This window comes from Choloepus didactylus, chromosome 14 (genome assembly GCF_015220235.1).
Source record: "Choloepus didactylus isolate mChoDid1 chromosome 14, mChoDid1.pri, whole genome shotgun sequence".
Classification (NCBI taxonomy): Eukaryota; Metazoa; Chordata; class Mammalia; order Pilosa; family Megalonychidae; genus Choloepus; species Choloepus didactylus.
In genome coordinates, this window is record NC_051320.1 from 80,847,106 (window position 1) to 80,860,424 (window position 13,319).

The 13,319-nt window shown below is 39.4% G+C and overlaps 1 long non-coding RNA gene across 2 annotated transcripts in view; it reads right to left on the reverse strand.

Annotated features, from left to right (window-relative positions):
* LOC119509464 overlaps positions 1-13,319 on the reverse strand; it is a 101,983-nt gene that overhangs the window by 50,694 nt on the left and 37,970 nt on the right. The window contains exon 4 of one of the 2 annotated variants that reach the window (XR_005211707.1): positions 8,764-8,809. The exons of the other annotated variant lie outside the window; for it this stretch is intronic. This is a non-coding gene — a long non-coding RNA (uncharacterized LOC119509464). Of the gene's footprint in view, positions 1-8,763; positions 8,810-13,319 lie in introns of those variants that run through there. 2 annotated transcript variants of the gene reach the window in all.

Genomic DNA, 13,319 nt, shown 5'->3' on the forward strand with positions numbered 1-13,319 from the left:
CTACTTATATATTCAGCCAAAAAGAGACCAAAAGAGAGATCATGTTTTAAAGCCATGATTTCTCTCTATTTTTTCTTAAACTTTTACCTTCTTCCTGTGATTTCCCTACCCTAGCTGTGTGGACATATTGCACATGCCTAGGTAAAGGTAAAAAAAACTTCTTAAATTATAAATCAATCTTTTTCTTGATTAGATACAATACTAATAGTTCAAATCAATCACTATATAAAACAATAATACACACGATCAAGTAAGGTTAATCTCAAGGATATAAGGACAATTTAACATTAGAGAATGGGTTAATATTAATAAGTGACATCACTAGATTAAAGGAGAAAAACATGATCACTTTTATAGCTATTGAAAAGGCACTTTATAAAATTCAACACACATCCTGTTTTTTTTTTTTTTAAATTAAAACAACTTAGTAAACTAAATCTTGAAGGATACTTCTTTAACCTGATAAAGGAGATTTATAGTGTGCTGGTTTGAATGTATTATGTCCCCCAGAAAAAGCCATATTCTTTGATGCAATCTTGTGGGGCAGACATATTAGTGGAGATTAAGTTGGAACATTTGGATTAGGTTGTTTGCATGGAAATGTGACCCACCCAACTGTAGGTGATAACTCTGATGAAATAATTCCCATGGAGGCATGGCCCCACCCATTTAGGGTGGGCCTTGATCAGTAGAGCCATATAAATGAGCTGACAAACAGAAGGAACTCAGTGCAGCTGAGAGTGACATTCTGAAGAGGAGCTAAAGCCAAGAGGGATACTCTGAAGAATGCCCAGAAGCTGAGAAAGGAGCTGCAGATGAGAGACAGTTTGAAGACAGCCATTGAAAGCAGACTTTTGCTCCAGAGAAGCTAAAAGAGGACAAATGCCCCAAGAGCAACTGAGAGTGACATTTTGAAGAGTAGCTGCGGCTGAGAGAGGAACGTCCTGGGAAAAAGACATTTTGAAAACAGAACTTGGAGCAGACGCCAGCCATGTGCTTTCCCAGCTAAAAGAGGTTTTCTGGATGCCATGAGCTATCCTCCAGTGAAGGTACCCGGTTGTTGATGTGTTACCTTGGACATTTTTTGGCCTTAAGACTGTAACTGTGTAACCAAATAAACCCCCTTTTATAAAAGCCAATCCATCTCTGGTGTTTTGCATTCTGGCAGCATTAGCAAACTAGAACTTATAGTAATTGAACATTTATTGAGACATAGCATATGCAAGGCACTGTGTTAAGTTTTAGGGATTAAAACATTAAATAAGGCAAATATCTGCTTGCAAGAATCTAAAACATGAAATACAAATCACAAAACACTAGCAGTCTCCTTTTCTGCAGAAGACCCATAATTGTACAACTGAGAATTAATCCTAAGGAAATATTTCAAATCAGAAATTCACATAAAGTCCTGCTTTGCAGTGCTACTTTCATTAGCACAACTTTTAATGTCCAACAATAGTGGGATACTTATGGAAATTTTTTATATTAACTCAATGAGATAATAGACACTCATTAATAAGTTTCATTCAGTACCAACCAAACCTAACATATAGAATAAATTAGTTCAAAGACAATGTAGTAATACTGAACACTGTCTATGAAGTAAAATTAGTTGTAAAAAGCATAACATGGGGCTTTTCAACCTAAGCATTATCGACATTTTTGGACCACATAATTCTTTGTTCTGGGGTTTTCCTGTGCGTTTTAGGGTGTTTGGCAGCATCCCTGGTACTCTACCCACTAGATACCTTAACAACTAAAACTGTTTTCAATTATTGTCAAATGTCCCCTGGGGGCAAATTTGCCCTCTGTTGAGAATCACTGGTATAACACAATATTCCAAATATAGTTTGTCAGCAGTTATATGGAAATCTGTATACAAATGAATAAAAATTGGAGGAAACAATGAGGAAATAATACTTGCTCTGGTTAACAGAACTATGGCTGAAATTTTTTATTTTCAAATTATTTTAGCAGTAAATGCAGCCTGATTTTAAAACGTGCTCTCTAAATTGTCAAATGTAGGATCAGCTTTCAGGCCAGGCATAGCAGCAATGCTCTCTGACAGTGTCAACTGCCCCTGACGGGCTTACACATGACCTTAATTTCCTTCACGCCATTCCTGGTTTCTAAAGACGCCTTGGCTGGCTGCACATCTCCATACAGGTATGTGTCAAGAACACCAACTTCTTACAGCAGTTCCCAGCTTCTGATGTACCTTTGATATCAACAAAGGTTCACCTCCAGACCCAGGGCCTGGGTGTTTCCATAGAAGTCACCTGCAAGATGTCACCAGCCTTGTAAATTCATCAGAAACAAAGACAGACACCCACTGCACTGGTTTCCATGTCTAAGTTTCAATTGGCTTTGACCTTGGACTGGTCTTTCTCAATGGGTTAACTGAGAGTGAATGTTCTCCCTGACTCCTTTTACTCTAAAGACATGACTTTGGAAAACTGTCTATGAATACCTGGAAACAACTTGGACTTGCTTTTGTGTTGATTTCACAGCTTCAGTAATGGAAGATAATAAAGGATGGCAGTGCCCTGCCATGTGACTGAGAAAGGACAATTCTTTCCTAGCCCATTCAGTTATAAGCATTTTTTAGTCATGCAGCAAAAATGTATTCTGACAGATGCCTTTGGATTCCTTGGTGCCTTTGCAAAGACAGCTATATTCAGCCTATTATGGGATGTTGCTTCACTGCACTGGTGATGGAGAATGAGTTAGACAGGGCAGGACACACACTGACACAGCCTATCACCCAGTTGCATTGTAGCTGTAGGATGCCCATGAGCTTTTTTTTTTTTAATGTCCATGATATATATTTAATATGCAATAATGTTTGCATTTCAAGTTAGTGGGGAAAAGGTACATTTTTTAAAGGAAAAATTATCATTATCCATAGTTAGGCTGTCATCAGCTAATTGGAGAAAAAATAAGTTTAATTCCTACCTTATGCCATATTCTAACACAAATTCCAAATGGAAAACAAGTTGAATGTAAGAAATTAAACCATAAAAGAACTATAAAAATGTAAGTGAATATTTTTATCATTTGGGGGAGAGAAAACTCTGTATAAGCATTAGCTCCAAAGACAGAAAACACAATAAACAGTGATAGAATTGACAGCATAACCAGTTAAAAATTTAAATAACAAGAAGCCCCATTAATGAATAAAAAAGGGAAATTTGGAATGCCTACATGACAATATATTTAGATAATATATTTAGATAATATATCTGTATTTTAACTTAACTTTATCATCATATTTAAAAGACTACTTACAAGTTAATAATAAAAAGATGAATACCTGGGCAGAAAAATGGGCAAATAACATGAATAAACAGTTCACAAAAATAAAAGTACAAACTGTCAACAAAGCTTTGCAAATATTTAAAATATACTAGTAATATGAGGAATGCAAGCTAAAGATAAAGGAAAATACAAAATACTTAAAATATTTAAAGTTTTTAAGCAATCATTTAATTATTTTTACAATAATTAATTAGACAATCAGCAATTAGAAAACAATAACAACATCAAATGGGGTGAGAATAGGGGTTCTCAAACACTGGTGACAAATCCTTGTATCTTTTCTGGAGGCTGATTAAGCATCATGTACTAAAAACCTTAAAAATTTGCATACTTTTGACCTAGGAACTCAATTCTATGGATCAGTGCTAAGCAAGTATTTAACAAGTGTACAATGATACAAAGATGTTTTCATGGCAAAAAAACAGGAATAGTCTAAGCAACCAACCATAAGTGATTAGATACATTATTTACCACTTCCTTGTAATGGAATAGTGTCCAACCATTGGAAACAGTGACAGAATATTTATCAACATGAAAATATACTGAAGATACAATGGTTAGCAAAAGAGAAGGTACAAAATGTGGATTTCAAAAAGTATGCATACACAGAATGATGTTAGGATATTGGCTAATGATTTTTCTCTGGGTGGTGAGATAATGGGTGATTTATGATTAAAATAAAGTCTTTGTCTCATTTTGCATTTTCCAAATTTTCTATGTAGAGCATGAAACCACACCCATCTTGTGATCATCTTAATCCTTCTTTTACTCCAGCACTGCTGTGGAACCCAGTTTCCAACAGGGGCGACACGACCGAGCCTTGTCTAGGTTGCACAGTATCTCTGGCTCTTCTCTAATAGCAGGTGACACTGAATGTGAACGTCCCTTAACCAATCAGAGAGGAGTTGGTAGATAAATAAGCCCCTTCCCTCCTTCAGGTGGACAATGCCCAGATGAATTTTTTTTAATTCATATTTATTGAAATATATTTACATACCATGCAGTAATACAAAACAAAGAGTACATTCAATTGTTTACAGTACCAGTATATAGTTGTGCATTCATCACCAAAATTAATTTTTGACATTTTCATCAGCATACACACAAAAATAATAAGAATAAAAATTAAAGTGAAAAAGAACAATTAAAGTAAAAAAGAACACTGGGTGCCTTTTTTTTTTTTCCTTCCCCCATTTTTCTACTCATCCATCCATAAACGAGACAAAGGGGAGTGTGGTCCATATGGCTTTCCCAATCGCATTGTCACCCCTCATAAGCTACATTTTTATACAATCGTCTTCAAGATTCATGGATTCTGGGTTGTAGTTTGACAGTTTCAGGTATTTACTGCTAGCTATTCCAATTCATTAGAACCTAAAATGGGTTGTCTATATTGTGTGTAAGAGTGCCCACCAGAGTGACCTCTTGGCTCCTTTTGGAATCTGTCTGTCACTGGAGCTTATTTCATTTCCTTTCACATCCCCCTTTTTGTCAAGAAGATGTTCTCCATCCCACGAAGACAGGTCTAGATTCCTCCCCGGGAGTCATATTCCACGTTGCCAGGGGGATTCATTCTCCTGGGTGTCAGAGCCCATGTAGTGGGGAGGGCAGTGATTTCACCTGCCAAGTTGGCGTAGCTAGAGAGAGAGGGCCACATCTGAGCAACAAAGAGGCATTAGCGAGGAGGCTCTTAGGCACAATTATAGGGAGGCCTAGCCTCTCCTTTGCAGCAACAGTCTTGCCAAGGGTAAGTCCTGTGGTAGAGGGCTCAGCCCATCAAACCACCAGTCCCCTATGTGTGAGCACATCAGCAACCATCGAGGTGGGGAAGGCCAACACCCCTGCATTGTCCACCAGCTCTTCAACGGGGCTCCGCATATTTTTTCATTGTTTTTTTTAATTAACTCTTTTTTTTAGATCAACTATATAAAAAAAAATTTTTTTTAAATACAATTAAAAAAACATTTCAAACAAACCATAACAAGGGAGTCCAACATGTTCCTACTCTACCCCAAGAAAATAACCTAATATAGCAACATTTCTGTGAACCTGTTCCTACCATACCCATCAGAAATTAACAAACCGTAATCTTTCCTGGGCATTCCCAGAATGTTAAATTTACCAGCGATAGCTTATTTGTTCTTTTTGGGTTATCGTTCCCCCTTCATTAATTGCTCTCTATCACTAGTTCCCCTACATTCTACATTATAAACCATTTATTTCAGGAGTGTGTTGTTTAACCTCCAGCTGTTTGTGAATTTTCTAAGTCTCTGATGGTTATTGACTTCTAATTGTATTCCATTGTGGTCAGAGAATGTGCTTTGAATAATTTCAATTTTTTTAAATTTATTGAGGCTTGTTTTATGTCCCAGCATATGGTCTGTTCTGGAGAAAGTTCTGTGATCACTAGAGAAGAATGTGTATCCTGGTGATCTGGGATGTAATGTTCTATATATGTCCGTTATATCAAATTCATTTATCTGATTGTTTAGCTTTTCAATTTCCTTATTGGTCTTCTGCCTATTTGATCTATCTATAGGAGAGAGTGATGTGCTGAAGTCTCCCACAATTATTGTGGATACATCCACTGCTTCCTTTAGTTTTGCCAGTGTTTGTCTCATGTATTTTGTGGCACCATGACTGGGTGCATAAACATTTATGATTGTTATTTCTTCTTGTTGAATTGCCCCTTTTATTAGTATGTAGTGGCCTTCTTTGTCTCTCAAAAATCCTTGCATTTAATGTCTATTTTATCTGAGATTAATATTGCTACTCCTGCTTTCTTTTGGCTGTAGCTTGCATGAAATATTTTTTCCATCCTTTCACTTCAATTTCTTTGTGTCCCTGTGTCTAAGATGAGTCTCTTGCATGCAACATATTGATGGTTCATATTTTTTGATCCATCTTGCCAATCTATATCTTTTATTTGGGGAGTTTAATCCATTTACATTCAACGTTATTACTGTGAAGGCATTTCTTGAATCAGCCATCCTATCCTTTGGTTTATGTTTGTCAGATATATTTTTTCCCTCTCTCTCTTATTGTCCTTTAATGAACCAATGTTGACTCTCTTTAGTACTGAACCTTTCTCCATATCTCTCTCTCCTTTCTTTGTTTCTCTGTCAGTAGGGCTCCTTTAGTATCTCAAGTAGGGCAGGTCTTTTATCAGCAAAATCTCTCAGCATTTGTTTGTGAAAAATTTAAGCTGTCCTTCAAATTTGAAGGAGAGCTTTGCTGGATAAAGTATTCTTGGTTGGAAATTTTTCTCTCAGAATTTTAAATATGTCATGCCACTGCCTTCTCGCCTCCATGGTGGCCGCTGAGTAGTCACTACTTAGTCTTATGTTGTTTCCTCTGTATGTGGTGAATTGCTTTTCTCTTGCTGCTTTCAGAACTTGCTCCTTCTCTTCAGTATTTGACAGTCTGATCAGAATATGTCTTGGAGTGGTTTATTTGGATTTATTCTATTTGGAGTTCACTGGGCATTTATGCTTTGTGTATTTATATTGTGTAGAAGGTTGGGGAAGTTTTCCCCAACAATTTCTTTGAATACTCCTTCTAGACCTTTACCCTTCTCTTCCCTTTCTGGGACACCAATGAGTCTTATATTTGGACATTTTATTTTATCTATCATATCCCTAAGGTCCATTTCGATTTTTTTAATTTTTCTCCCCATTCTTTCTTTTGTTCTTTCATTTTCCACTCTGTGGCCCTCAAGGTCACTGATTCGTTGCTCAGTTTCCTCTAGTCTTGTACTATGGGTATCCAGAATCTTTTTAGTTTGGTCAACAGTTTCTTTTATTTCCATAAGATCATCTATTTTTTTTATTTACTCTTGCAATTTCTTCTTTATGCTCTTCTAGGGTCTTCTTCATGTCCTTTCTATCCTGTGCTGTGCTCTTCTTCATGTCCCTTATAGCCTGTTCCATGCTCTCATTGTTCATCTTTAGTTCTTTGATTAATTGCTACAAGTATTGTGTCTCCTCTGATCTTTTGATTTGGGTGTTTGGGTTTGGGTTATCCATATCATCTGTTTTTTTCATATGCTTTAAAATTTTCTGCTGTTTTGGCCTCTTGGCATTTGCTTTACTTGATAGGGTTCTTTTAGGATATGCAGGATTATGCAAAGACTAATCTCTCATTTGTCAGATCTACAGCTTGGTGGTGTACACTTTCTCTAACTAACCAGCAGCTGGCGTCTGTGAGTCACCTATTCCCCTCAAGTCAGTTCTCCATAACTTTGTCTTTGTGGTGTGGGAGGGTCTGATTCTTGTGGGGTCCAATTGGTGCACCAAGTTTGGGTGTGTTGTTGGTGCTGTCCGCCCTGAATGTAGGGCATGTGTCTGAATGTTTAGGGAGGGAGGGCAACTTTAATAATCAAACCTCCCAGGTGTTCCTGGAGATTTAAGGCTGTTGCAAGAGTCTAAACCTTCATTTAGGTCTTGCCACAGATTGTCTCTGCCGCTGATCCACAAGTCCTTGGTATTGGTGTATGGTCCCTGGGACTTCTGTGTGGGTCTCTCTTCCAAGCCATGCCCTTCTAGGGCCTGTGCTGAAGAAAGGCTGTGCTACGTCACAAGTGTGTGCCATCCCTCAAGGGAAGTTTTGGGCAGCCGGGCCATGTAGGGGTGTTCCCAGCCTGCTGTAAGGATGGCTGTATGGGGCATGTAAATTTCCCCTTTTCGCACAGCTCCGCCTTCCCAGCTCCAGGACAATTAGCTGTGGGTGCACGAAAGGCTATTGTCTATGCCTGATATTGTGGCATGTGCATGTGTTGCTGGAAACACTTCCTGTCACACTGGGTTTTTTGGCACAGCTCTGGGCTGTGGCGCCAGCGCTGGGCAGGAGCGTTCCCAGCCCACTAGGAAGATGGCTGCAAGGAGCGTGGTTATTTTCCCCTTTTGGCTCACCTCTGCCTCCCTCACTCCAAGACAATTAGCAGCGGGTGCACGAAAGGCTTTTTTCCATGCCAGATATTGAGGCGTTCGCACAGCCCATTCCTGCCATGCTTCATTGCATGGTTCTCACTGCCGTATCTGCAGCCACTTTTGGGTTTTTTAAAAAAGAACTACTCCGCCTCCAAACACCAACCCACGGTTTCCCCACACCGCAGCTTGGCTGCCGGATATTCAGCAGGTTCACTCACTCGTTTCAGAATGCAGACTCCCAGTTTCACCAAGTGCACAGTCCCTGTAGATTTAGCAGACCTTGTCCAGCTGGTACATCGCTGGAACTGGTGTTCTGGGTGACTTTCTGGCTTTTATCTAGTATTTTTCATGGAGGTGTTTTTTCACCCTGTCTCTTCTAGCCGCCATCTTAGGTTCTCCGCCCATGAGCTTTTGGGGGCAGACAAACTTGCTTCAGAGTTCCAAGAATCCAAGTGTTCCCAAAGTGACAATTACTTTTGTGACATAAACCAGGAGGGACTTACACACTGGAATTATAGTTCATAGGATTGAAGATATTGTTCTTAGCCAGGCCCTGAAGAATTCTGTTAAAGAGATTGGGTGGGTGACAATGGAAAATAAGCATGACCAATCTGGGCTTCCGTTTTCTTCTCTGCATATCTATTTGGCCTATTCTGTAGGGTATTTGTGAGAATCAAATGAAATAATACAAACAATAGAAAATACTTATTATGTGTCAGGCACTGATTGAAGCACTTTACATGAATGAACTTATAAGAGTGGTAAAAACATTAAAAATTATAAAATATTCTGCAAAGGTAATGATATATTATTAGAAATATATTACTAATCGTTATGCTGCACTTTCAATCAGCCACTGTATATGGAAGCAAGGGCTTGTCAAAACAGAGCAGTCACCAGTAAGATATTAATGGTGACCAAGAAACAAGAGATCTAGCCATCTAGATGGGGCAGTCTACCCCCACTCTAGGAAGCCTCAAGGCCTTTCCTCGCAGAGACATGCAGACACTGAGAGTGACACCCAAGCTGCCTACTGCCTAGTTGTCAGACCCTCAGGAACCCAGGTGGCCCTCTCTGACTATTCCCATTAGCCTTTTACTCTGCCCTGCAGAAGTCATATTCCCTTTCTTTGCTGGACTTTTGAGTACACCTTCTGTTCCAGTTTGCTGATGCTGCCAGAATGCAAAACACCAGAAATGGATTGGCTTTCATAAAAGGGGGTTTATTTGATTACACAGTTACAATCTTAAGGATATAAAGTGTCCAAGGTAATGCATCGACAATCAGGTACCTTCACTGGAGGATGGTCAATGGCATTCGGAAAACCTCTATTAGCTGGGAAGGCACATGGCTGGCGTCTGCTTGCTCCCAGGTTGCATTTCAAAATGACTTTCTCCAAAATGTCTGCATCAGCTTCCAACGGCCATCTTCAAAATGTCTATCTCAGCTACCACTAGCTGTGAACTCCTTCCATCTGAGCTTTTATAGAACTCCAGTGAACTAATCAAGGTCTGTGCTGAATGGGCGAGGCCATGCCTCCATGGAAATTATCCAATCAGAGTTATCACCTACAGTTGGGTGGGTCACATCTCCATTGACACAACCTAATCCAAAGGTTCCAACTCAATCAAAACTAATATATCTGCCCCCACAAGACTGCATTAAAGAATATGGCTTTTTCTGGGAGACATAATATATACTAACCAGCACACCGTCCAAGCACTGATCATATGTTTCCTGAGAGTTGGGTTCCAACCTGCTCAGACATGGTGGCACCAAAGAGAGAAAGAACTTGCTCTTTGTTACTACACTTGGCCCAACCAAGTCCATTTATTGAATTCAGGATGGCTCAGGACTGAAAAATCACTCACTTTCAAAAAAGGAGATGAAGATGCATGCCTCCTGTCAAAGGAAAGAGAGGTCTGCCCCTGAGCAGATGCAGATGTCTCCCTGCTGTAGCCCATGAACAGGGAGGCATGCAGGGTTCCTGTCCCCTCTGCCTCTGCCCTATGGTCACAGTGACCATTCATCCCAGGGTTCCAGAAACAGTCCTGGTTTCCAGTTATTATCTCAGTAAAATTATTAATAGCCCCCATTTTACTCTCCAAAGTGTTCTGGTTTGGATGAGGAATTATATGACTCACCATGGAATGCTGCACCCAGGTATAGTGCAAGGTACAACTGCAGTGGGGGCTGGAAGACTAGGCTCTAGACCTCACTCCACCACTGGCTCCAGGAGCTTGGGCAACTCACTTCCCCTCTTGGAGACTCAGTGTTCCAGTCTGCAAAATAAATGTGGTCCTTGCTCTGTTTCCTTCACAGACTTGGGGTGAGGAATAAATGGCATATTGGTGTGAACACACTAAACCAGCTTTGCACAACTAAACAGATGGAAATTATTTTCATGATGAAAATATAGATCAGGAGCTTGTTATTTCATCATACTATCCAATAACTTGGTAAAAGTTTTCTCCTTTATGCAAGTGAAGAGAATCCATTTTAGAGACTGTCATAGATAACAAATGATTTGTTCTGCATGTGAACTTGACATTATGCAACTATCACACTGTAAAGTGCCATACCCTCTGTGGATTTCCCCCTTCCCCTTCCCACCTTAATAAAGACTCAGCATGTAATTCATGTTATAGGAACATGGTTGGCTTTTCTGGATATTTCATAGACAAAGAAGTTGATGGTTGCAATCCTTTGTGAAGATGCATGTTCTCAGTCACTTGGCCTGATATTTCCTAGGACATTTATTCTTTTGTGACAAAGAAAAGTCCCATCGCTGATTGCTAGAACTTAGTGATCTGAATGCACAAGACTTTCTGATAGAACTGTTCTCTAATGCAGACTCCTGTCTTCACCTTTTAACCCACACGCTCTTGCAAACAGAGAAGATGGACAAGAAGGAGGTACGACTTCCTTTAGTGACATGGCATAGTCCTTTGGACTGCCCCAGTAAGACACAGTGCCCGTTAAGTTCTGCCATTTAGAAGGGTTCACCATTCATGGAAAACATCCCCAGTTTTGCTTGCAGGAACAAGCTAACACCCAGGGCACCAGCTCTATTTTTTCTATACACTTCCTGAAGAATTAGTGGCACAGTGCCATTACGGATGGCATCTGTAACACTATAAACTTTGTACAGGAATTCAAAGGAAGGAAAACATGGAATGAGGAACAATGAGCAGTAAGTCAGAGATGCCCCTTAAATCTTTCAGGATGCTATTTTATGAAGCTGGTTTCTAAGATTTCCTCTGCAAGTGGAAGAAATCCAGTGAATGACTTCAAAATTTTTAAGACAGCCTCTTAAATTAGATCATTTCTCCTCCTTCTTTGGATGTAGAAAAGAGATAAAGAGAAAAGAAAACTAAATAATCCACACATTAATAAATATTTTTAGAGTTGTCAGGTATTGTTGTGGATGCTGGGAATATAGCAATAATTAAATAGACAAGGAAGTACCTCATGGAATTTACATTTTAATCGAAGAGAAAGAACAATAAATAAAAAGAAACAAATGTATAAAACAGACAGTCAGAAAGCCATAAGTGACTGGGGTGCAATTTTTAGACAGGGGATGGGGAGCAAGGAAGAAAATAGCAGCCCCTTCCCAGTGTTATCTTTTCGTATTTGAAGTTCTTCACCATCAGCCAAAGGGCTTCTCTGTCTCCAATCCACTCAAGTCATCTTCTGAGGACGAACTCTTTGATTAATTTCCAAATCAGTCCCTCAATATGCTAAAGAACTTTAGAGAAACCTTTCTCAAGACAAAGAATGGACAGTCAAAAGCTCAACATTACCCCAGCCTGCCTCTTAGCAGTCCTTCAGGATATCTGCCAAGCAGATGGCTGGCTCAGGTGAAATGGGACAAAAAGTAAAATGCACAAGAACATGAATAATTTTTAAAATTTCAAAACCTTGCACATGACTGCAAGGCTCCTACTGACTGCCAAGCATTATGCTAGATACTCATCAGAACAAAGGTAAATCAGACATGGTACCTGCCTTCAAAGAGAAGTCTAGTGAAGCTCAAGGCTCATCTATCCACGCGGAGTTGTGAGCAGATTGATGTTTCTCAAGGGGAAGCTATCTGGGGCAGGACATTTTTCTGGGGTGCAAGTTCTGCCCTCTTGTCCTTTGAAAGGCACTTAGGGTACCTGGTCCCTGCTCAATAACTGCTTGTATGTAGTACCAACCAGGGATAACCAAATTACACCCCCTACTCTCAAACGGTTTCTAGAAGTCCTCTAGAAGAGGAGTTTCCTCTCTGATGTACAGTGCTGAAAATTTCTATGTCTACTTTAAACAGTTACAAATGCCTGTTCACCTGCCAATTTTGATTACAGTTTTTATGATAGGTGAGGCAGTTTTCCTGAGAAAAGTACTTTCTTAACTAGCTCACAGAAATCCAATGCATTACTTATGTAATTAGACGAAACTGATAATATCTCTCTTTTCAGAGATTACTAGTCCTAAGGCAATAAACTATTAAGCATAGGCAGATTAAAAGTTATTTATGTAGTGGCTCCTCAGGTTGGATACATTTTTTGATAAAAAGATATCATAAAAATCAATTACACTCTACTCTGAGACCTGAAGTAAAAAGGATTTAATGAGGAACTTAGAGATAGGAAGAGTCTCAGGGGAATTGAAGGATGAGTTATAGATAGAAGAAGAAGACAAAGGATGACCCTCCAGCCAAAATGCAGTTATCATATTAACACATCAACCAGAAAGTCTTTGGCATGTGATTTCCATATTAACATTTTCCCATGTGTTCAGTGTTCATCATGCCAAGAACTGTGCTATGAACATCCCATACATGCTCTCATTTGATTTAATATTGTCAAAGGGCAATTAAAATACAAGGATATCTCTGCAACTTTCACAGTTCCTCAATATCTCCCTCCCAGCACACACCACACACACACACACACACACACACACACACACACACACTTCTTGATCCAATCTGGGAGCAGATATACACATAAGTGAGAAATGATGGTGGACTGGCCTAGGAAAATGACAGTGAGACTGCTGAGTAGTGGAAGTATTTGAGAGTTA